Genomic DNA, 22,219 nt, shown 5'->3' on the forward strand with positions numbered 1-22,219 from the left:
AACTACAAAATAGTTTGAATGAAACTAAAATTTGAATGAAATTGGAAAATATTTTAATCTTAATGAAAATATATTACAAAATTTGTGTAATGGAGCTAAAACAGTTTTAGAGGGAAATTTATAACAAATGCCTATATCCCAAAAGAAGCTTTCATGTCAATAAGCCAAGTGTTAAAATACTTAAAGAAACCAGAAGAAAAAAAACAAATCCAAAGTAATCAAAGAAAAGAAAAAGAGCAGAAATCAAAAAATTGCAAACAGAAAAACCATATAGATCAGTAATATCAAAATGTTTTTTAAAAGATAAAAATAGGGCCTCCCTGGTGGTGTCAGCGCTATGAAGCATTGGCAGCTACTGCAGCAAAAGTTAGATCCTCAGCCAGGGAGCTAACCCACATGGTGTAGCAGATCTCTCCTATCTCACCCTCTGCTCTCCTCAGCAGTGTGTTTCAGTCAATCTGCCTGTTCTGACCCCCACTCTGTCTTTGATGAATCCTCTCACAGCACCCCCTGGGTCTCCCTGGTGGCACAAGGGGTTGAGAGGTGGCACTATGAAGCAATCTGCAGCCACTGGAGCACGGTATGATCCCCAGCCAGGGAAGTGACCCACATGGCACAGCAGACCTCTCCTGTCTCACCCACTGCTCCCCTAAGCAGTGTATTTCAGTTGAACCACCTGTTCTGTTCCCCAGTCTGTCTCTGGTGAATCCTCTCACCCACCACATCTCTGGTCTATACCCCAGTTCTTGTATGCATAAATAAATAAATCTTAAAAAAAAAAAAACATTTATAAGCCTCCAACAAGATTGAAAAACAGAACACACAAAGCACCAATATCGGAAATGAAAGAGGGAGTTGTGTCAGCACATAGTAGAGTGTTTCCAGTATTTCAAAAAGTATAGCAGACAGTGTGAAGTAAATGAAAGAGCATGAGTTTTGTAGTTGATGGACATGAGTGCAAATCTTGGTGTTTTTACTAGCCAGCTATAATAAAGCCATTTTGTGTCACCTTTTAGATAATGGTATTCTTATATGAAAAAATGGCAGTTGTAATATTTTAGCTCAAAGACTGAAAGATGAAGTTTAAATGACATTAAAGTAGGTAAAATACTCAGGTCATAGAATGTGTCCAACACATGATATTCTTCTACTCACCCTCCTCCTATCAGGAATGACATTTACCAATAATAAGGAAATATGTTTTTGTTTTTATTCCAGTTACATAAATTATTATTTTTCATATTTAAAGATTTCCATCATTACCATACCATGCTGATAAAAAAGTTCTATTATGCTTTTCTCTATTCATCTATCTTTCTTTTTTTTTAAAGATTTATTTATTCATTTATACAAGCACTGGGTACAGTCAGAAGTGCGGGAGGGTGAGAGAATTCACCAGAGCCAGAGTGGGGAACAGAACAGGCAGACTGACAAAGTACACTGCTGAGGGGAGCAGGGGGCGCAGTAGGAGAGGTCTGTGGCACCATGTGGGACCCTCGCCGGTGGCCAGGGATCGAGCAGGCACTGCAGAGGCTGCGGGCAGCTTCGTAACCCAGCACTCAACCGCTGCACCACCAGGGGAAGCCCCTATTCATCTATCTTTCTATTATCCATTTCTCTCTCTCTCTCTCTCTCTCTCTCTATATATATATATATATATATATATATGATTAAAAACAAAAGAGAAAACTAATTTGATACTATTTTGTTTGAAAATTTAAAATTTCAAATCTAGTGTCCATGAGAGAAGTCCTAGTGATAATCACAGGGTTATGTCCAGTAATGTGTAATTTTACAAAGACCACACTAGATAGCAGATTTTAGAAAAGATTTCCTGTGTTGCAAATTGGTTTTTCTACAATCCTGTAATCTAGTCAATTGATACAAAAGTTAAAACTTCCTTCTGATTTCCTATTTATGAGCAATAGTTGAGATATCTGGAGAAATTGTTGCCACGTAGCTAAATTATAAGAGGCATGTACCTATAAGAAGAAAAGGACTAAGCAAATACCAATCCCTGCAACCAAAGAAGCTAAATCATTTCTGTAATATCTTTTCTTTCTTTAAAAAAAAAATGCTATATTTCATCACTACAACTGGAAGAGAAGAATACATGAAAGGTAGATATTAGTTGGGAATCTAAATTATTTTGATGACTTCAATTTCTTTTTTTAATACATGTTCAAAATTTTATTTTTTTCTTCCATTTTTATTTTTCATCTTTTTTTTCAAGAATATACTGTGTTCCCCGGTCAGCGGTTGAGCGCTGGGTTGCGAAGCTGCCCGCAGCCTCGGCAGCGCCGGTTCGATGCTCCCCGGCCACCGGAGGAGGGTTGGCGCGCAGATCAGCATCTGGCTCTGGTGAAACCCTCCCGCGCTTCAACCCAGTCTTGTATAAATAAATAAATAAATCTTTAAAAAAAAAAAAAAAAAGAATATACTGTGTACAAACAATCACATGTAAATGGCAAGTGATGGAATTGGTTGTAGGGTGTGAGACATGGATCTTGAAGTCTAAGCACCCCTCTTTCCTTAAGGACATGGTAGTATTACATGGAAAATAAGACAACTACAGAAATACTGTAGTATGGGCAGAAAATGAGACAGAATGAAGCAAAGTTTTATCAGATGCAAAGAAGAGAATTATTTCTCTTTTGAATGAGCAATGAAAAGGGAAGGAAGTGACATATGCTGACAGTTAACTGTCAGGTATTGAGCTAGATGTTTTATACCAGATTGAATTTTATATCACTTTCACCCTGCTAGATGTTTATTATAATGCCTTTTTTTTTTTTTCCAGAAAATGTAACTAAGTTTTAAGGAGAATAAGTAACATGGACAAGTTTCCAGATAAGAATCAGAAAAATCTGGGACTGAACCCAGGTCTGTTTACATCTAAAGATAGCATGTAGGAGAGATAGAATCTGTCACTTTTATTTTTAAAATTGACTGACTGCATTTTTTAAAAGATTTATTTATTTATGCATATAAGAACTGGGGTGTAAGCCAGAGGTGTGGGGGGTGAGAGGATTCACCAGAGACAGTGGGGAGCAGAACAGATCTACTGAAATACACTGTGGAGAGGAGCAGTGGGTGAGACAGGAGAGTTCTGCGGAGCCATGTGAGTTGTTCCCTGGCCCGCCAGGGATGGAATTCGTGCTACAGTGGATGGCGATAGCTTGATAGCACCGTCTTTAACTCCTGTGCCACCAGGGAGGCCCTGACTTATTGCATTTATAAGAAATAAAATTTTATGTCTATTTATTGTGAGACAGAATAATTGTAACAGATTGAGAAAGCAGGTAATAGCCAGCCATGCACAACATCAACACAGACGTGGAGGCTTGGTGAGCACTCAAACTGACTAGACTGAGACTACTTTACACTAATCCCAAATTCTCAGACCTAAAAATGCCCCAAAAAAGAGGTGAAATTGGGCCTCCTGGGTGGCATAGGGGTTGAGTCTCAGAGCTATCATGCTATTACTGCTGTGGCCTGGATTCAATCCCTGGCCAGAGAGCTAACCCACATATGGTGCAGCAAACCTCTCCTGTTTTGCCCACTACTCCCCTTGACGGTGTGTTTCAGTGGCTCTGCCTGTTCTGCTCCCCACTATGCCTCTGGTGAATCCTCTCACCCCATGAACCTCTGGCCTATATCCCAGTTCTTCTATACATAAATAAATCTTTTTGAAAAAGAGAGGTGAAATTAACACATCATTGACATCGACACAGGGACCAATCTTGTGACAATATAGCTGATTAGTGCTAGGATTTCTCCATTTGACTTTAATGTCCAGCTTCTGTTCTAGATTTCCCTGCATCCACTGAACTAACAGAGGTGAACACACATGTCCTCAGAATTCTGATAATAACGCATATCACTTATTATCACCACATAGTTTTGAAGTCCCTACCATAAGCCTGCCCTAAGCCAGAAGTGCCAACATGAATCAAATGACCTATATCATATCACACTTACATCTTGAGACTCCCTTGAATTCCCTGTAAAATTATAAGGTCTTTTGGAGTTCATTTATAATGTCTTATAGTACAGTAGTGTGTCAGGGAGTAAATTTAATTTCACACAGACCTGGTTCAATATACAATTCTACCACTTGTGAATTGTGGAGACTTGATCGCACATGGCTACTGTGAGCCCTAGTGTTCTTATGGGTAAAATGGAAATGATAATAACAGCTTGTGATAACAGTGCCTACCATGTAGTAATAAATGGTTGCCAGAAACTGGAGGATAATGAGCTGAGGCAGAGGAGCAGAGTGAAAATCCTAGTCTCATCCTTTTAGTCTGAAAAATTAAGTTTTAGTGATAAAAAGCAACCTTAGATTAATTACCATCTCCATTAGCTTTTGGCTAACTCTGAATCAGTCTCAGGCTACCTACTCCTGATATCACTAAAATCATGGCTCATGTGCCTGAAATGTGTGTACACTCTTCATTGTGACCTGACTAGTGCCAAGCCCAAAGACCTGAAATTTCTGCAACCATCAAACGGCCTTCTTCATGTTGAAGTATGTTGATGATAAAAAGGGAATCATGTGACCTGAATGAGGAACTTGTCATCAAGTAATTGGTAAAAAAAAAAAAAAGTTTTATTGATTCTAAAGGAAGTAAAAGAAATCAGACATAGGACCTCCCTGGTGGCACAAGAGGTTGAGCACAGCACTGTTGGGCAGTCTGCAGCCTCTGTAGCTCGTGTTCAATCCCCCGCCGGCCAGGGAGCTGCCCACATGGCGCAGCAGACCTCTCTGTCTTGCCCACTGCTCCCCTCAGCAGTGCATATCAGTCAATCCGCCTGTTCTGCTCCCTACTCTGTCTCTGGTGAATCCTCTCACTCCCGCATCTCTGGCCTGTACTCCCAGTTCTTGGGTTCATAAATGAATGAATCTTAAATAAATAAATAAATCAGTCATACTGAAGTATATATCTTAAATTCAAATGGAAAGTATGACCTACAGCATGTAGACTCTTACTCCATGTTCTTGGTGATATATCCACTGAGTTTAGGCAAAGAGAAGAGTCTGCAGGGTGGGAGCATTTTGCAGTCTTAAGTTGAAGTTCAGGCCTCAGAAGAACTGCTTCTTATCCCCACAAACCGGAAGTAAGAAACCACTCTATTACCTTTCTGACCTGTCAGCTGTCATTTCTCCCCTCCCTTATTCTGCACTAGCTAACAGGATAAGCTATTCTTAGGCCTGCAATTCAAGACAATATATATTTTTCAGAGTTTCATCTCTGAACCAAAGATTATTCGCTTAAGACCTATGTTCACAGCATTTCTATTTGTTATAAAATGACATTATTGAAATGAGACATCGGAAATTAATCATCCTCAAACCTTTCACAGAAAGATAGATTTTCAAATTACTAAAACAACATAATCCATTTTATTTTTAAATTTAGTGTTGAAAAGGTATCACTAAGTTGAAGTTCATATGGTAAAATATTAAAACTATAAAATGATATGCATGGATAATGTCCAGCCTAAAAACTATAAAATGATATGCATGGATAATGTCCAGCCTAATTGTCTCCTCTGAACTCTAGTCTTTTTACACCTGCCCAACTCGCACTCCAACCTCATCTATCAACTCCCTTAGTACTATTGCTGGTTTATTGTGTGTTTTTTCCAGAATTTCAATGAATATAACACACACATATCAATATATATAAGAATATATATATATATATGTATAGACTAGATGCTACAACTACATTTTTTTGATAAGGAAAAACTTTTAAAACTACTAAATCTCAATTCAGGGGCCTCCCTGGTGGTGCAGGGATTAAAGACAGTGATATCAAGATATTGCCAGCCACTGCAGCACAGGTTCCATGCCCAGCTGGCCAGGGAGCAACCCTTATTGCACAGTAGACCTCTCCTGCCACACCCACTGCTCTCCTCAGCAGTGTACTTCAGTTGATCTGCGTGTTCTGCTCCCCAATCTCTCTGGCGAATCCTCTCACCCCCTACACCTCTGGCTTACACCCCAGTTCTTGTATGCATAAATAAATAAATCTTTAAATAAATAAATAAATCTCAATTCTTTTGTCATTTAATTTTCATTAACAACTAAAAGAGTTAGAAATTAACTTCAAATAAATAAAGAAGTGGTTAACAAATTACCTTAAAAGTCAGAGTGACATATGCACTGCATCCTACGAAAGAGGGGAAAGTCAGGTTCCACTCATGTTAATGAGTTTCATCAAACACTGAATCTATTCAAGAGTAGAGAGAAAAAGCAACTTTCAAAAATGAGTCTATGTTATTTAATGAGGCATTTGCAATAGTCCTTCCTAACAGCACCAGATGGGTATTATGTTTTCTAAATTAGATCTAGGAACTGGAAAGTGGACCCAATATGTCTTCCTCTCCCTAAAGGCTATTCCTGCTTCGTGAACAAAAAAATAATATTAAAAGACAACTACATAACTTCTCACCCACACACCCAAAAGAAAAATAAAACACTAACATGTTTTAGTGGACATGTCCAGTCAGTGGATATTACTCTCCAGACAGGAAGCAGCGAATAGCTTCAACAATTTCAGCCTAGCATTAATCATTATAAAGTCATCAGTTTTAAACAGCTAACTTTTTTTGTAACAATAAAAATAAAAACATGTTTTGATCACTTCTCTTACATGCACAAATTTAACTAGTGTCTAATTGAGCTGGAAGGAGGTAGGGGGTCATTCTTAAGGACCTGGGCCCACGTCTTAACACACATGCATATGGGTGAGTATATAAGTCATGACTGCTGCCAAGCAAGCTGAGAATTTCAGCAGGTAAGGAATCAATGAGTCCTTTTTCAATCCGATAGTCTGTTGCTTACATAGTCAGCAGAAGAAAGATCTGCAAAGGTACTACCTTTCTGTGTCCCTTGCTCCATCAGACACCACCAAAACAAAAGAGGTCAGATAACAATGCAACTTGGGCAATGGGGAGCTCTGTTTTTGAGGATTTAATTCCACACTAAGCAGTTTGACTATTTCATGGTAAGCAATTTATTTATTTTTATTTTTTTAAGATTTATTTTATTTTTATGCATGCAAGAGCTGGGGTACAGGCCAGGGGTGCCGGGGGGTGAGAGGATTCACCAGAGACAGAGCAGGAAACAGAGCAGGGGGATTGACTGAAATGCATTGTTGAGGGGAGCAGTGGATAAGTCAGCAGAGGTATGCTGCGCCATGTGGGTTGCTCCCTGGCCGGGGATCGAACTCGTGTTTGCAGTGGCTGTGGTTTGCTTCATAGGTTGTGTCTTAACCCCTTGCGCCACCAGGGAGGCCCATGGTAAGCAATTTTATAGCATGGAGCTGTACTCTAAAGCACGAGGGAGAGTTTCGATACAGAAACCCTTTTATCTCACCAGAACCCAAGAGGCAATAAGAAACTGTCTCATACAGACTTCAGGAAAGAGAAAGGCATGAGTGAGAAACTATGTACCTCCTAATTTGTTCATGTTCTGAGAGGATTACAGGGCATTTGACCAAAAGACAGATCAACTGATACGAAACCTTCTCAGTGTGGCCTACATGGACAAATGTAAGGACACCTGCACAGAACAGTTTCCCTACAACTCCATCCCCTAACACCTTTCACATCACCATTCAAAAACTCTTTTTAGAAACAGGCCAATCCATCTGATATTCTAACTGAAATCCTTTGTATTTGTCCTACACAACATAGATCCTAAATTTAGAGCAGTTTAATTAATTAATTTATTTATTTATTATAGAGGCATGTTTTATTTATTTATTTGTTTTGTTTATGCATGCACTGGGTACAGTCAGAAGCGCAGGAGGGTGAGAGAATTCACCAGAGCCAGAGGGGGGAGCAGAGCAAGCAGAAGGACCGAAGTACACTGCTGAGGGGAGCAGCGGGCGGCAGGAGAGGTCTGCGCGCCATGTGGGACCCTCCTCCGGTGGCTGGGGAGCAGCCGGGGATCGAACTGGCGCTGCAGAGGGCGTGGGCAGCTTGGCAACCCAGCGCTCAACCGCTGCGCCACCTGGGAGCCCCTAGAGCAGTTTAATTTAGAGCAGTTGCTATAGTCTGTGAATAGGATGAGGCTAAAGGAAACAGATCAGTGTCCAGAAAGTTGATCTTGTTCTGTTGCCTGGAATGGAAACTGTTAACTCCTGAAGTCAGCAACTGCTGGATGGTTTCTGAGCGTTCTTACATTAAGAATCCCTACAGGCCTATGGCAAGTTGAGGGTAGTGGTGGGAGTTTGCATTAAATTGGCCAGATGCTCTGCAAACAAAAACCAAGAGAGATTCATGGTCTCTCTCCACTTTCTTCTTTCCACAGTAGCCAAAGTAATTGCTGTGCTACCATGGACATGTGCTCAGTATCAGTCCCCACAGAAATCATGTCACCCTTTTCCCAGACCTCCCCATGACTTATACCATATATCCAGACTCATTGCTAGGCCACTCAGCAGTTTCTTTCTTGTTCACCTTGTACCACCCCAGAATATTTTTTACCCTCTGATATGTGGAACACACTAGGAGTACTTATATGCATTGATCATTATCATTATCCATAACTGCTCAAATTTAGCAAGTTTAGCTAGGTAGCAAAAGAAACACCCAGTTAAAGTCTCCCATCTTCTTTGCTGATCATGAATTCCAGTAGCTCAGGTTTCCAGGGAGAAACATGGGAGGGGGAAAAGGAGTGAAAGGGTTAATTATACAGTCTATTTGATAAGATCAGCCAGGTCTAATGCCCTGGACTATGTATTGCTGAGTTTCCATTGCTACTTGACTGTGTAGTTAGCAGTTTGGTCACATGTGCCAGGCTTCTTTTGCCTCAGGTGCTAGGATTAAAGCTTATTTTCAGATTCAGTCCTGACTTGTAGATGGATTGTCATGCCCTGTGTGGTAGTATATCTGGTGGCTATTGTCCTTACCTGAGAAACTCAGTTCAATTCAGATTATTTATTCCACTGATGTTCATCCTCAAGGAGTCCTTTTCCATAGGCATCCACTTGGGTCACAAGCACAGGGAATGGGTCTTGTGTAATCTTCTACCATAATGTTTCACCCCACATAGTCTGAGACTAATCATTCAATATTCCTATCAGGCACCAAGCTGTACTGCTACCACATTTGGCTAATGTTTAATGAATCAATGAAAATATAACAGGTACACAATTGGGAGGCAGTTTTAGAGCAAGGACCAAAACTCACAACTATGTCCAATGAGAAGAGCTCCCTTTCCATGCAGTCTTAAGTAGTTTTCTTTAGAGTTCCAAAGCAGCAGCATCACATTACATTTCTATAGAGTCCCCATGAGGTTCAGTGATTCACTAACAGGACTAACAACATTCAGCATATAGCTGTACTCACAGACAAAATGTATTACAGCAAAAGGATATAAAACAAAGTCAGCAAACAAAAAGCATTAAAGCACATAGGCTAAAGCCTGGAGGAAACCAGATGCAATCTTCCAAGAGTCCTCTCCCAGTAGAGTTACACAATATATGCTTAATTCCCCCTCAAAAAGTTGTGGCAATATATGTGAGATGTTGTCTACTGGGAAAGCTCACTAACAGACTCAGTGCCCACTGTTTTTATTGGGGATTGCACAGCCATCTCTGCCTTATATATACCAAAACTCCATAGATAGCCAGGTGTTTCGTCCTTAAGTTTCTTTTCTTTTTTTTAATTTATCTGTACAAGAACCGGAGTACAGGCCAGGTGTGCGGGAGGGTGAGAGGATTCACCAGAGACAGAGCAGAGAACAGAACAGGCAGACTGACTGAAATACACTGCTGAGGGGCGCAGCAGGTGAGACAGGAGAGGTCTGTTGCGCCTTGCGGGTTGCTCCACAGCCAGTGGGGATCGAAAGCTGCAGATAGCTTCACAGCGCTGTGCTCAACTGCCTGCGCCACCAGAGGCCCCATCCTTAAGTTTCTATATTAACCTTTTCTTGATCTGGCCTAAGGCATTAATTTAGGCACAGCCAGTAGTTGAAGGCAACACGAAAGCTTTCCAGGGTCAAGGCAGTAGCATGATAGAGCACACAGACAAGAAGTACAAACCCCGAGGGTGCACGTAGTACCCAGTTTACAATTACTGGGACATTTCAAGCAAAACACACAATAGTCAGCCAGTAAAGGTTAACAAGGCCCCAATGTGGGGGCTTCTACTCTAGGTTCTCAGGTTAGTCCAAATCATACAATTCAGTCTCTGGTTTTAGAGAAACTGCAGGAGGCGTTCAGTTCCAAACTGTTTTGTCTACAACATCTGTTTAATAGCTTTACAAGTATACATGACATTTGTATGTGTTCTTCAGGAATGTGCTAGTGTTGAGGTCACCTGATTCCATTTCATGTTCAGGTTTGGGCCTAAGTTAAAGAATAGTTTGAATCTAAAGTGCTCACAGCTTGGAAAGGTACATAGTAACTTTTCCTTTAGAAGGAGAGCAAGGCTTCCAAGAATAGTTCTGAAAAAAAAAAATGAAGGTCCTTAATGTCCTTCCCCTACCCATCTCTATAGGTGCCAGGGCTCCATCATTACAAAATCAGTTGTGTTCGTATTTAGCAATCACAATATTTTTTTAGTCATCTCATACTCCCATTTAGACCTTTCATCTGGAAGGGTAAGAGGCACAAAAGCATTATTTCAGAAAAACAATTTAATCTAGTTTAATCATATCATATGACACATCATATTCAGAATGATATCTTGAATTTAAAAAAATTTTGTAAATCTACACAGGCTCCCGACTCTTTTGTCCTGATCATTCTTCCAGGGAGTAGTCCAGGAGAAATCAATCTCTTTCTAAAGACAGATGCATTTAATAATGAAATTGCCTTACTAAGGTATATATACCAAGAAAAAGGTGAGAGAAATAGAGCAGGCTATCAGGCCACTGTTGCAAACCACAGCGAATCAGGAAAGCCTAACATAGTCAACAGCAGTGGGACAATGCAGAGATGGGGTCCAGAGTCTGATCTGTCAGTAGTGGGTGGACGGGTCACAGTCCCTACAATGTGCTCTTCCCCAACTTGCAGCTTTTGCAGGATCACAAATTAGGGTGTAATCAGTCTCTATATTGCAAGTATAGAACCAATCAGTAGCTTGATTTCAGTTGGTCCCATCAGAAATAAGCCCTATTCTGTGGGCATTTGTTTGTGGTCCAGATGGTTCAGCCAGCATCTGTGATGTTTCCCCAACTTAGCCCACAAGAGATGTCCTAAATCTGCACCTTTCCCATAGTCTGAATTTTCTTTTCTTTTCTTTTCTTTTTCTTTTTTTCCTTTCTGAGCAGAGCAACTTTTCAGAAACAAAAAACTTGCAAGTGTCTTCTCTTATTTTGCAGTAGCAAAATAAGGAGAGCTATCACAAGACAAGCTAGCCATGTACCAAGCCCTACTGACAAGCAAGGCTTTATTATACTCTTTTCATCTTGTCAGTCTATAGTACAAATAGGCCCACTCAAAAATATGCACATTAGGCTGGAAAACCTCAGTCTTCACGGATCAGACATCTGATTTTTCAAAACCTCATTAGCAACCAAATCCACTTTGTGTCACTCCAAAAGTGCATTTCCGTATGGAGAATGCCTCTCTTTCATGTTGTTTCCTTTTTTCCAGAGTTTCCAATAGGCAAAAAATATAGCAGATATCATTTGTTACAGAGATTTATTTTCTTTTTATTTAAGTTTCAATCCATTTATCAATAGCAAAAGGCAAGAATTTATGTCCCTCTAAGAGTTTCTTTTTGCAGCTTTCCCTGACTGGGATAATCCTGCCAGCATTCATGAAGCTACAAACTTAAAACATTTTACATCAGTTTTGATCTACATCAACGTGGATAGCCACAAAACAAAAAGCTGTTAAAAAGAAAAAAATCTCCCCTCTCCTTTTAAGTGGAAATCCACTCAATCTTCTACCAGTACATATAACTTTTAAAGGGCTAATATTACAACTACCAAGGAAGAATTTCAGCTGGAATGCAGGGGTTGGGTGGGATGGGTTATGTACTGGAGCAGTGATAGCAATGATGTTGAAGAAATGACTGACATCCTTTTTTTCTCTTTTATCCCTTTGGTTTGCTTTGCTCTAGTCCTAGGATTAATCTAACATCTTTACTCCCACTGAGAAGAAAGAACAATACAAACTTTCAATATTTTTGGCCCATTCAAGTTCACCTGCAGGAGATTTTGAGCCCTTTCTCCTCCCACCAAAAAGGCACCACTATAAAACTTTCCAACACAGAAAAAAAATAATAAATAAAAATAAAACCAGTCAAAAGATCCAGCAAGGCCCTCCCCTGGTGGCGCAGGTGGTTGAGCGCAGCTCTGTGAAGCTGTCTGCAGCCTCTGCAGCGCAGGTTCAATCCCGGCCGGCCGGGAGAGGGTCCCACGTGGCGCGGCAGACCTCTCCTGTCGCCCGCTGCTCCCCTCAGCAGTGTATTTCATCAGTCTGCCCATTCTGTTCCCCACTCTGTCTCTGGTGAATCCTCTCACCCTCCTGCACATCTGGTCTGTACCCCGGTTCTTGTATAAATAAATAAATAAATAAATCTTAAAAAAAAAATCCAACAAGTCAACTCTCCTTGGGTTAGAGCAAAAAAAAATTTTTTTTTAATTCTACAGTTTACTCCTACCTCTCAAAAGATTTCTGTTTCATACCTTGGATGACACCATAGATAATCAAAGTCTGAAATGTTTGTCGTCACTCATTCCTTCCTTCATACTTTACTGGAACAATACTTTTACCAAGTTTTAGCAAGTTAGAGTTGGCTAGCAAATCCCACTTTCAACACCAACTGAGTTTGGGGTCCTCAACACCATCCCCAAGTTCAATGATTCACACCAGAGGAACTGACAACATTCAGCACAGTTGTACTAACAACTAAGATTTATTACAGTCTAAGGATACAAAACAAAGCCAGCAAACAAACAAAAAGCCTGGAGGGAATCTGACAAATTTCAAGAGTCCTGTCCCAGAAGATTCATACATGCTTATTTCCACCCAAGAGTAAGCTCTAACAAAATACGAGATGTTGCTGACTAGGGAAACACATTAAAAGACTCACTGTCCATGGGGCCTCCCTGGTGATGCAAGAGGTTAAGACTCAGCACTATGAAGCTATCAGCTGCCACTGCAGCTGAGTTCCATCCTTGACCAGGGAGCTAACCCACATGGTGCAACAGAGCTCTCCTGTCTCTCCCGCTGCTCCCCTCAGCAGTGTATTTCAATCAATCTGCCCGCTCTGCTCCCCACTCTGTCTCTGGTGAATCCTCTTGCCCTCCTCCCCGAAATCTCAGGCCTACACCCTAGCTCTTATATGCATAAATAAAAATATTTTTTTTAAAATTAAAAAAGGTTTGCTGTCCAAGGTTTTTACTGGGGTCTGATCATGAGGATATACTCTGCCTAACACACACTAAAATCCCACACTTATAGAAAGAAAATTGATGTTCAGCATAAACCACATTGGATGTAGAAATAATTTAAATACAATGAATCACTCTTATCAGTTCTGTAAGATTTGGGAACCCTCCCTAAATTGCAGTTCCCAAACACCAAACAAAGGCCAACCTGGTGATCAGGCCCTTCAAAGGTAAACAGGGTTAACTTTTCTATACTGCCCCATTGGCCTTTTCTGATATATCCATGAACCAGATGCAGGCATCCCTAGAAACATCAGTGTACCTAGGTGCCCAAGAAGCCCTAAGGTGATGTAGACCCGTATCTGAGATAGCCACATCTTGGTGGTGACCATTTGTCTATGCAATTCATTAATGCTCAATGTGGTGGGTTGAAAGTTTCAGGTGCTAATCCATAACTGAATGTTATGTGGTAAAAGGGACTTTAAGTTAACGTTGAAGTTAGTGAAATGAGGAGACTATCCATGTGGTCCTAAAAGTAATCATACATGTCTCTTTAAGAAAAAGTCCAGAGGCTCTGACTACAGAAGAGGAAGGATCCTTTCCTCGCATCATTCAAACCTTTTGTTTACATCATTGTATTAGGGGGCATGGCCAGAGCAGCTTCCCATCAGTAAGCATAGATCTGCAAGATTTAAATGGTTCTATATTCACTTTCAACAAACTAAATAACATTTAAGATTACTCTGGAAGCTGGTTTCAATCCTACCTTTCCAAGTCTGTAAGTATTCCCAAAAAGAAGCATATACTATCAGATTCTGGATTTTTCTCAAATCATTTAACCCAAACTATGCAGTTTATTAACAGTAAGAGAAGATTCATCTCTCCACTTTCTACCACATAGGCAAAAGTATGTACTACAAGATCCCAGAATTTAATCATAGTCCTTAACTTGGCCCATTTGTATTTCTTTCCCTTTCTTCTTTTCTTGCTTTCATGACTTTATCAGCACCTAGTTAGATACCGAATTTTTCAAGTGAGTTGACACTAACAACTTGTGAAGTCATGAGGAAACTAGCATGAAACAGTTCCCCCAACAATTACAAAATGGATTTTCATATTTACTTTGATTTAAAGATTGCTTTTAGTATGATAACACTAATGCAGAAAGTGCTCTGAAGGTAAGTTCAGAGCAGTACTCACCTGCAGTTCTTCTTCAGTTCTAGAGGCTCCAGGGAAACCCATAGGCTTTGTCAGATACATTCTTTAAGTTTTCTGTGTGAATGTAGGGCATTTTACATATTCAACAGTCATCAGGTTACACACCAGCATTTCAAGAGTCTGGGGAAAGAGAGGTTTCTGTTTGTCCTTGACAAGTTTCTCAATAGTAGAAGATCACACTTCTGTTTCACTTCTAATAAACAAGTAGTCTTTGGACAATAATGAACAATCTCAGGTACCCACTATTCTTATACCTTTTCAAATGTGAACATAGGATCACTAAAAAGTAGATGAAAAATATGTCTGTGTGGATAGCTGAGATGCTTTTCTGTCATAATTTCTTTTTTTTTTTTTTTTTAAATTCAGGGATTTATTTATTTTTTTAATGTAGTTTTTTTGTTTGTTTGTTTTTTAAAGATTTATTTATTTATACAAGCACTGGGTACAGTCAGAAGCACGGGAGGGTGAGAGAATTCACCAGAGCCAGAGAGAGAGGGGAGCAGAGCAGGCAGAAGGACTGAAGTACACTGCTGAGGGGAGCAGCGGGCGGCAGGAGAGGTCTGTGCGCCATGTGGGACCCTCCTCCGGTGGCCGGGGAGCAGCCGGGGATCAAACCTGCGCTGCAGAAGCTGCGGGCAGCTTTGCAAGCCGGCGTTCAACCGCTGCGCCACCGGGGAGGCCCTCTGTCATAATTTCTTGCCTTGCAGGATCAAAAGTCCATAGGTGTATGGCTCTTACCAACTATGATTATATAGTTGTCAAAATTGAACATATTGAACATATTCAGACATTCATTTGTTTGTTGTACAGAATATCAAGAAATATATTACTTACAGCACTATCACCCACAACACAATTGTCTACATTGTTGCACTTGAAATATTTCAAATATGATTTTGAGATTTATTTATTTATGCATACAAGAGCTGGGGTACAGGCCAGAGATGCAGGGAGTGAGAGAATTCACCAGAGACAGAGTGGGGAACAGAACAGGCACATTGACTGAAATACACGGCTGAGGGGAACAGCGGGTGAGTCGGGAGAGGTCTGCTGTGCCATGTGGGTAGCTCCCTGGCTGGGGACCGAACTCGTGCTGCAGTGGCTGCGGATTGCTTCATAGTGCAGTGCTTAACCCCTTGTGCCACCAGGGAGGCCTCAAATATGATTTTGAACTCAGATTCTTCACCAGACTTTAAAGTCCTATCTGGTTTTTTCCAGTCTAAAGGATGCCCAACAGAAAAGTAGATTTAGGCCCTAGAAGTTCTCATAGATGAGAAGGCGGTCCAAACTGACTAGATGAGGTTGTAAGTAAGATCACTCACCAGGAAGCATTGCAGAAAAAGTCTTAGATAGTAAGAAGGGTAAAGATCAGTTGTAAACACATTACATCAGAACAGAATGGAATATAGAAGTCTTCCATAGCTATTTTATGCCTCCCGAATCTTGTCTGGGACAGGCAGTATTCAAGAACTGTCCTCAGGCTCTTTCTTATGCCTCCACTCCACCCACCTCATATCAACAGTGATTTTCTGGTCAGACAGATTAAGACTCTCACTAAAATGAATAGATGGCTGTTGTGTAGGCAATACAGGTGTCAAATGCCAGAATGTTGTTAGTTACAGAAACATTTCCCTGGGATTCAACATTCTTCATGTAATACATAACTTGCTAGAAGTACCACCAAAGGTATATAAGGAGGCATCACTTGACCATCAGTCACTGGGGTGAACATGGGTCTTTTGACACTTGGAACAACGTGAACCTCAATGGCTAGAGGGCTCCTGTCATCTCCTTCTCAAACTCCATCCACCAACACTTCATGGGTGCAAGCACCACCTTCTCATAACTTCCAGACCCATGAGGTTTGAAAGTCCTGGTTTTTGCAAAGTGAGGTCAGGGCTGTGAGGAGAAGGAAGGAACCAATGTGAAGGGATCTGTGGGAAACCAGTGGAGCAGCGACAACAAAGGCAGTGCAAGGTGGATGGTGCCTCAGCGTCCCTCAATGGGGCTTAACATGTCCCGCAAGTTTCAATTCCTGGGGTGAATTGTGATGGCCAACACTTCTACATCGCTGACTGGGGCTCAGTATGCCCTACTGGGTTCAGTTATCTTCTTGTCCCCCATATTGGAAGACGTAGTTCTGTAATCCCTTACCCAGGACTTCTCAGCAACTGCCACATTTGTTTATGAAAATGCCCTAATTTTGTGGCACCTCCATGATTCCTCCATGGCATCTCCATGTCACCCCTCACAGGTGGAACCTTTAAATGGAGGCCAGAACAAGGCCCTGCTGGGATATGAAGACTGGATATTTATTAAGAACATGGAGACAACACACTTGGATCTCAGGTGGCATAACTAGAACTGGGTGCATCCTGGTCCTGAACAATTTAGCAAAGCAGGCTTGCCACAAGCTGAGCATTAAACTCTTTTAACCCAGGGTCCAAAGATGCTCACTGACTGTAAGCTGTAAACTCTGCTGACAGAGATGGATAAGTTCAGCAGGACAGGTACAATTTGCAGGGTTGCATTCAGATCTCTCTATGGCTTTGGTCTAACATATTTGCTAAGAATTTTAGGTGACTCCATATACTAATCAGCGATTTGGACTGTTTAGTTGTTATTTAAAATTATTGGTTAGGCCCTCCCTGGTGGCGCAAGGGATTAAGCACTGCGCTATGAAGCAATCCACAGCCTCTGCAGCACGAGTTTGATCTCTGGCCGGCCAGGGAGAAACCTACGTGGTGAGGCAGACCTCTCCTGTCTCGCCCACTGCTCCCCTTAGCAGTGTATTTCAGTCACTCTCTCTGTATTTCCCCACTCTGTCTCTAGTGAATTCTCTCACCCCCTGCATCTCTGGCCTGTACCCCAGCTCTTGTATGCACAAGTAAATAAATCTTTTTTTAAGGAAAAAGGAATCTTCATACATTGTTGGTGGAAATTTAAACTGATCCAGTTTCTGTGTAAAACATATGGAGGTTTCTCAAAATATTAAAAATAAATCTACCATATGATCCAGCTACATTCCTATGTATCTATCCAAAGTATATTAAACACTAATTCAAAAATATATGTGCATTCCTATATTTACTGCAGCACTATTTACAATAGTCAAGCTATGGAAACAACTTATGCCCCTGACAACAGATAAGTCGATTAAGATGTGGTATATACACACAATGGAATACTACTCAGCTACAAGAAAGATGAAATCCTGCCATTTGCAACAACATGGATAGAACTGGAGGGGACTGTGCTAAGTGAAATAAGTCAGAAGGAAAAAGACAAAATCTAGTTAATTTCACACAAATGTGAATATAAAGAAACAAAGCAAAGGGACAAAAACAAAACCAATATGAATCTTAGAAATCTATCTGCAGAATTGAAGCTACCAACACGGGATAGGGGAAAGGTGGGGTAAGAGCAAAGAGGGGAGGGGAGGTACAATAGATGGTAGTGGGTGGTTCCTGGTACTTTAGTAGCAGTTGTGGTGTGGTAACATAATTTGAAGAATGTGAAATTTTACTCCTAAAACATATAGTTGTACACCAAAGTTACCTCAAGTAAAAAATAAAATTAACACAGTATTACCTAATGGAATAATTTAGTTTTGATAATTATTTTTTAAGATTTATTTATTTATGCATACACGATCTGGGGTACAGGCCAGAGGTGTAGGGGTTGAGAGGATTCACCAGAGACAGGGTGGGGAACAGAACAGGTGGATGACTGAAATACACTGCTGAGGGGAGCAGCAGGCAAGCCAGGAGAGGTCTGCTACGCTATGGGGGTAACTCCCTGGTTGGAGATTAAAATGGTGCTGCAGTGGCTGCAGACAGCTTCATAGGCTGTGTCTTAACCCCTTGCGCCATCATAGAGGCCCTAGTTTTGACAATTAAATGCAGTTGTAGTATGGCTATGACAGCTTTGAAAACTATTATGTAGATTAATTACCTTTTAAATCAATTCAGAAACAATACTTGCAAGAAATGAGTTATTCAGTTGCTCACAATACTAATAACAGCAAATTGCAGGGTTAAATTTTGATATTTTGAAATCCATTGAACTCTGGAAAAAATAGTTTGGATATTCATATGAAAAACAGGATGATTTTAAAAGACATTCTTGATTAAAAATAATGTTGCATTTATTTGAAATTATCTTTTCCTTAAGCAACTTCGCAATGCATTTTCTATTACTTGTATCCAAAAAAAAGTTAACAGTTATACTGAACTATCTCTGCCCTGTCCAACTTAGCATTATGAATGTTAACCCCAGGTGACATGGAAAGTATTTCTAGTAGATGTTCATTAAATGAGAGCTGTTAGCCAGCTCTGAAAGGTGTATTCTTAGCATGCAAATATTTGTTTACATTTTACAAGAGATCAATAAATTTTCATGTTGTAGCTTTAGTTGACATTTCAATGTCTCTTGAGTCACTGAAGATGAAAAGACACTGTACATTTTCTATTTTTATTCTTTTTTATAGGCTAGCTGTTGTATTTGTGAGCAAGCAATTTTGTGTTTTTTGTGTTCTGATAAATTTTGAATATTATTGTGGCAGGTTAGAGTGATTTAGGCTGACTGGCTATGTGGGACTGTGTGTCTGATATTTTATTGTCAGGAAACTATTATAAATGATCTCTAGAAAATTGGTGGAGTGTGTGATATAATGCATTACTCCCTTTGTATCATGAATTTTTAAAATATCCTTGTTTATTTTTTCACAATATAGGATTTCTCTCCTCATTTGTGGTCACCATACTTTTCCCACCACCAAATTGCTCACAGTCATCCACCACACTCCATCATGCTCTCCTCCCCTTCTATTCCCTTCTCTGTTTTATGGCTTTGATTGTCCCTGTATCTTTCCTTGGTGATTAAACAGAGTGGATTTTCTTCCAGCTTTTAATTGGAATGTTGGGGTAATTAAGGAACTAGGATAGATATGGGGAAAATCTTTTGTTGTGAGGAGATTCTCTTCATTAACTCTACAATACTATACATACACTTATGTTAAAGAGCCAGTGTATTTAAGTTCTAAATGCCTTCAAGAATTACTGCTAAAATTATACATGACATTATAGTTTTTATGTTTCCAGAAAACCTGAACTCATTTACACTTTGTAATTGGTTTGGTAAAAATATCTGCATATGAGGAACCTCCTTCAAATCCTATTTACCATTAGCTCCCATATTCTTGGAATATGATTAATTGAGGTTAGTATAAAATATTTTCATTGCAGTTATGCCAAGATTGAATGAACACCTAGTTAGGAATATTCTATGCTTTTAGTCCCAGGATTTTTATGGTATTTCCAATCTATACACCAAAGCCCTAAAGTCATACTTCTTTCTTTCCCCCTCATCCCCCAATTTTATTGAGATATAATTGACATTTAACATTGTTTTAACTTAAGTATACAACACAATGATTTGATATATTTATATATTGTGAAATTGTTATCTCACTGATTTTTTAAAAGATGTATTTATTTATGCATACAAGAACTGGGGGGTAGCCCAGAGGTGTGGGGGTGGTGGTGGTGAGAGAATTCACCAGAGACAGAGTGGGGAGCAGAACAGGCACATCAACTGAAATACACTGCTGAGGGGAGGAGCGGGCGAGACAGGAGAGGAATGTGGCACCATGTGGGTCAGCTCCCTGACCAGGGCTCGAACTCAATTCACAGTGGCTGGTGATGGCTTAATAGCACTTATACTTTAACCACTGCACCACCAAGAAGGCCCCTATCTCACTTATTTTTACATTATTTTTGCAAAAGTAGTTTTCAATAATCCAACTGCTTGTAAAATATGCTTGTTCATGCCTATGAGTTTCCAGGAATATATGTTCAAAAATAACTGCTGTACTGTAGTTATTTGTATAAAACCAAAACTTATTAATGAGGCTAAGTACTAAGAATATTTGAATAGATGCATTTTTGGGCCAATGAAAGTTACATGAAGTTGAAGATTTTGGATTTCTTTCATGTTCATGTAACTAATTTCTTTCTCAAGTAGGTGAAGAAAAATTCAGTAAGAAATTTGATCTGAGGCCTCCCTGGGGTACAGGGGTTAAAGTCTCAGTCTATTTAGCTATCTCCAACCACTGTGACATGAGTTCAATGCCCTGCCAGGGAACTAACCCACCTATGGCACAGCAGACCTCTCCTGTGTCGCTCACTGCTCCCCTCAGTAGTATATTTCAGTAGATATGCCCGTTCTGCTCCCCACTCTGTCTCTGGTGAATCCTCTCTCCCCCTGCTCTTATGGCCTACACCCCAGTTCTTATATGCATAAATATATAAAATAAATCTTAAAAAAAAAGAAATTGGATTTCTATTTGAGCATGATTCAACTCATCCCCTAAAAACTGTTGCTGCTATGACAGTTCCAAATGTTTTTTGTAGTTTTCTAAGTGATGCTGTATCAAGCTATATACTTAAAGGAATCTCATGCTACATATAGGGGAAATTTAGGATTATGTTTCAAGCCTTTATAATAGCTATACCAAAATAATAAGTGAATGAGTCTGTGGGGTGAATGATATGAACTTTGAAATGTGCACTTTTGCATATTAGAATGAGTCTTTGTTTTTAAATTTTAGTGTAGTGTTACAAAGCATTTTTATTTTCTCTGTCTATAGGATGGCTCTTCATATATCTAGTCAGGCAAAAAGGCTTCTTAAATATATCCAAAAGGGCAGGTTTATTTTTTAAAAAAAAAAAAGGGAAAGGAAAGGAAAGGAAAGGACTTTTGCACAGACACAAAAAGGTAGAAAAAAGCTTCTTTGGAAAAGAAACACCTGCATAATCACTGGCGGGCAGGACAGCTGCATTTTTGAAAACAGTAGGTTAAAGAAAGATGTCTACAAAGACACAGACGGGCACTCTTGGGACGAGAGCTGCCAAGGCAAAAAACCTTTCTAAACTCATCAGCTACAACAGGTGATGGTATTCATCTTTCTTCCAGATAGCTCTGTGTAGTCTTTGGATCTAACTACCTACTCTTTATTCCTTTCTGGTACTTTCCAACTCAATTCTTGTGCTTACTGTTGCTTCATCACATAGATATCGTCTTTACTCTCCACAAGACTGCACACTCTTGTAACATCCATTTCACTGGCTGGCTGAAATGTCTACCTCAAGGGGATTCCGTTGACATTCTTCTCTTTCTGTCAGATCTTGCTTGCCCTTTATTCCCATTCCATCACAAAAGACCTACGAATGTCTGTTTCTCTCCCCGCCTGACTCATTTGATTACATCCTGAAAAAGGACTCCATTTTCTGAGGTGTAGAAGAAAGAAGGTACAAATGACGTCCCTCCCAAAGCTCACAATTGTTGGAAGACGCCAGCAGGAAGCTCAGCTGAGACTGTTGACCTCGGCCTCATTTCTTTTCCATATGGGCTTATTTTCATCTCCTTACAGCAGCAGCAGCTGATATCCAATGAGGAACATTCAAAAAGGACTGAATTTGATATGGTCAATTGTAGCTAATCTCAACCCTATTCTTTTGACATAAGGATCAGATATGAATTATTTGGTTCAGCATGCATGATACCAGGGCGACTCAAAAAGAAAAATACAGATAAAATTACTAGACTTAAACATCAAAGTAAAAGTTATACTTCAGT

The 22,219-nt window shown here is 40.1% G+C and overlaps 1 protein-coding gene across 4 annotated transcripts in view; it reads right to left on the reverse strand.

Moving 5' to 3' along the window:
- Positions 1-22,219, reverse strand: part of KDM4C (lysine demethylase 4C) — a 415,273-nt gene that overhangs the window by 379,967 nt on the left and 13,087 nt on the right. For 3 of the 4 annotated variants that reach the window (XM_054689301.1, XM_037493847.2, XM_054689303.1), the window contains exon 3: positions 14,564-14,701. The gene's annotated coding sequence lies outside the window, so the exon portion shown is untranslated. Of the gene's footprint in view, positions 1-14,563; positions 14,702-22,219 lie in introns of those variants that run through there. The other variant, XM_037493848.2, reaches the window with a different exon arrangement.

The sequence above is a fragment of the Talpa occidentalis genome, unplaced genomic scaffold (genome assembly GCF_014898055.3).
Source record: "Talpa occidentalis isolate TD23 unplaced genomic scaffold, MPIMG_talOcc4v2.1 talOcc4.7, whole genome shotgun sequence".
NCBI classification, from domain to species: Eukaryota; Metazoa; Chordata; class Mammalia; order Eulipotyphla; family Talpidae; genus Talpa; species Talpa occidentalis.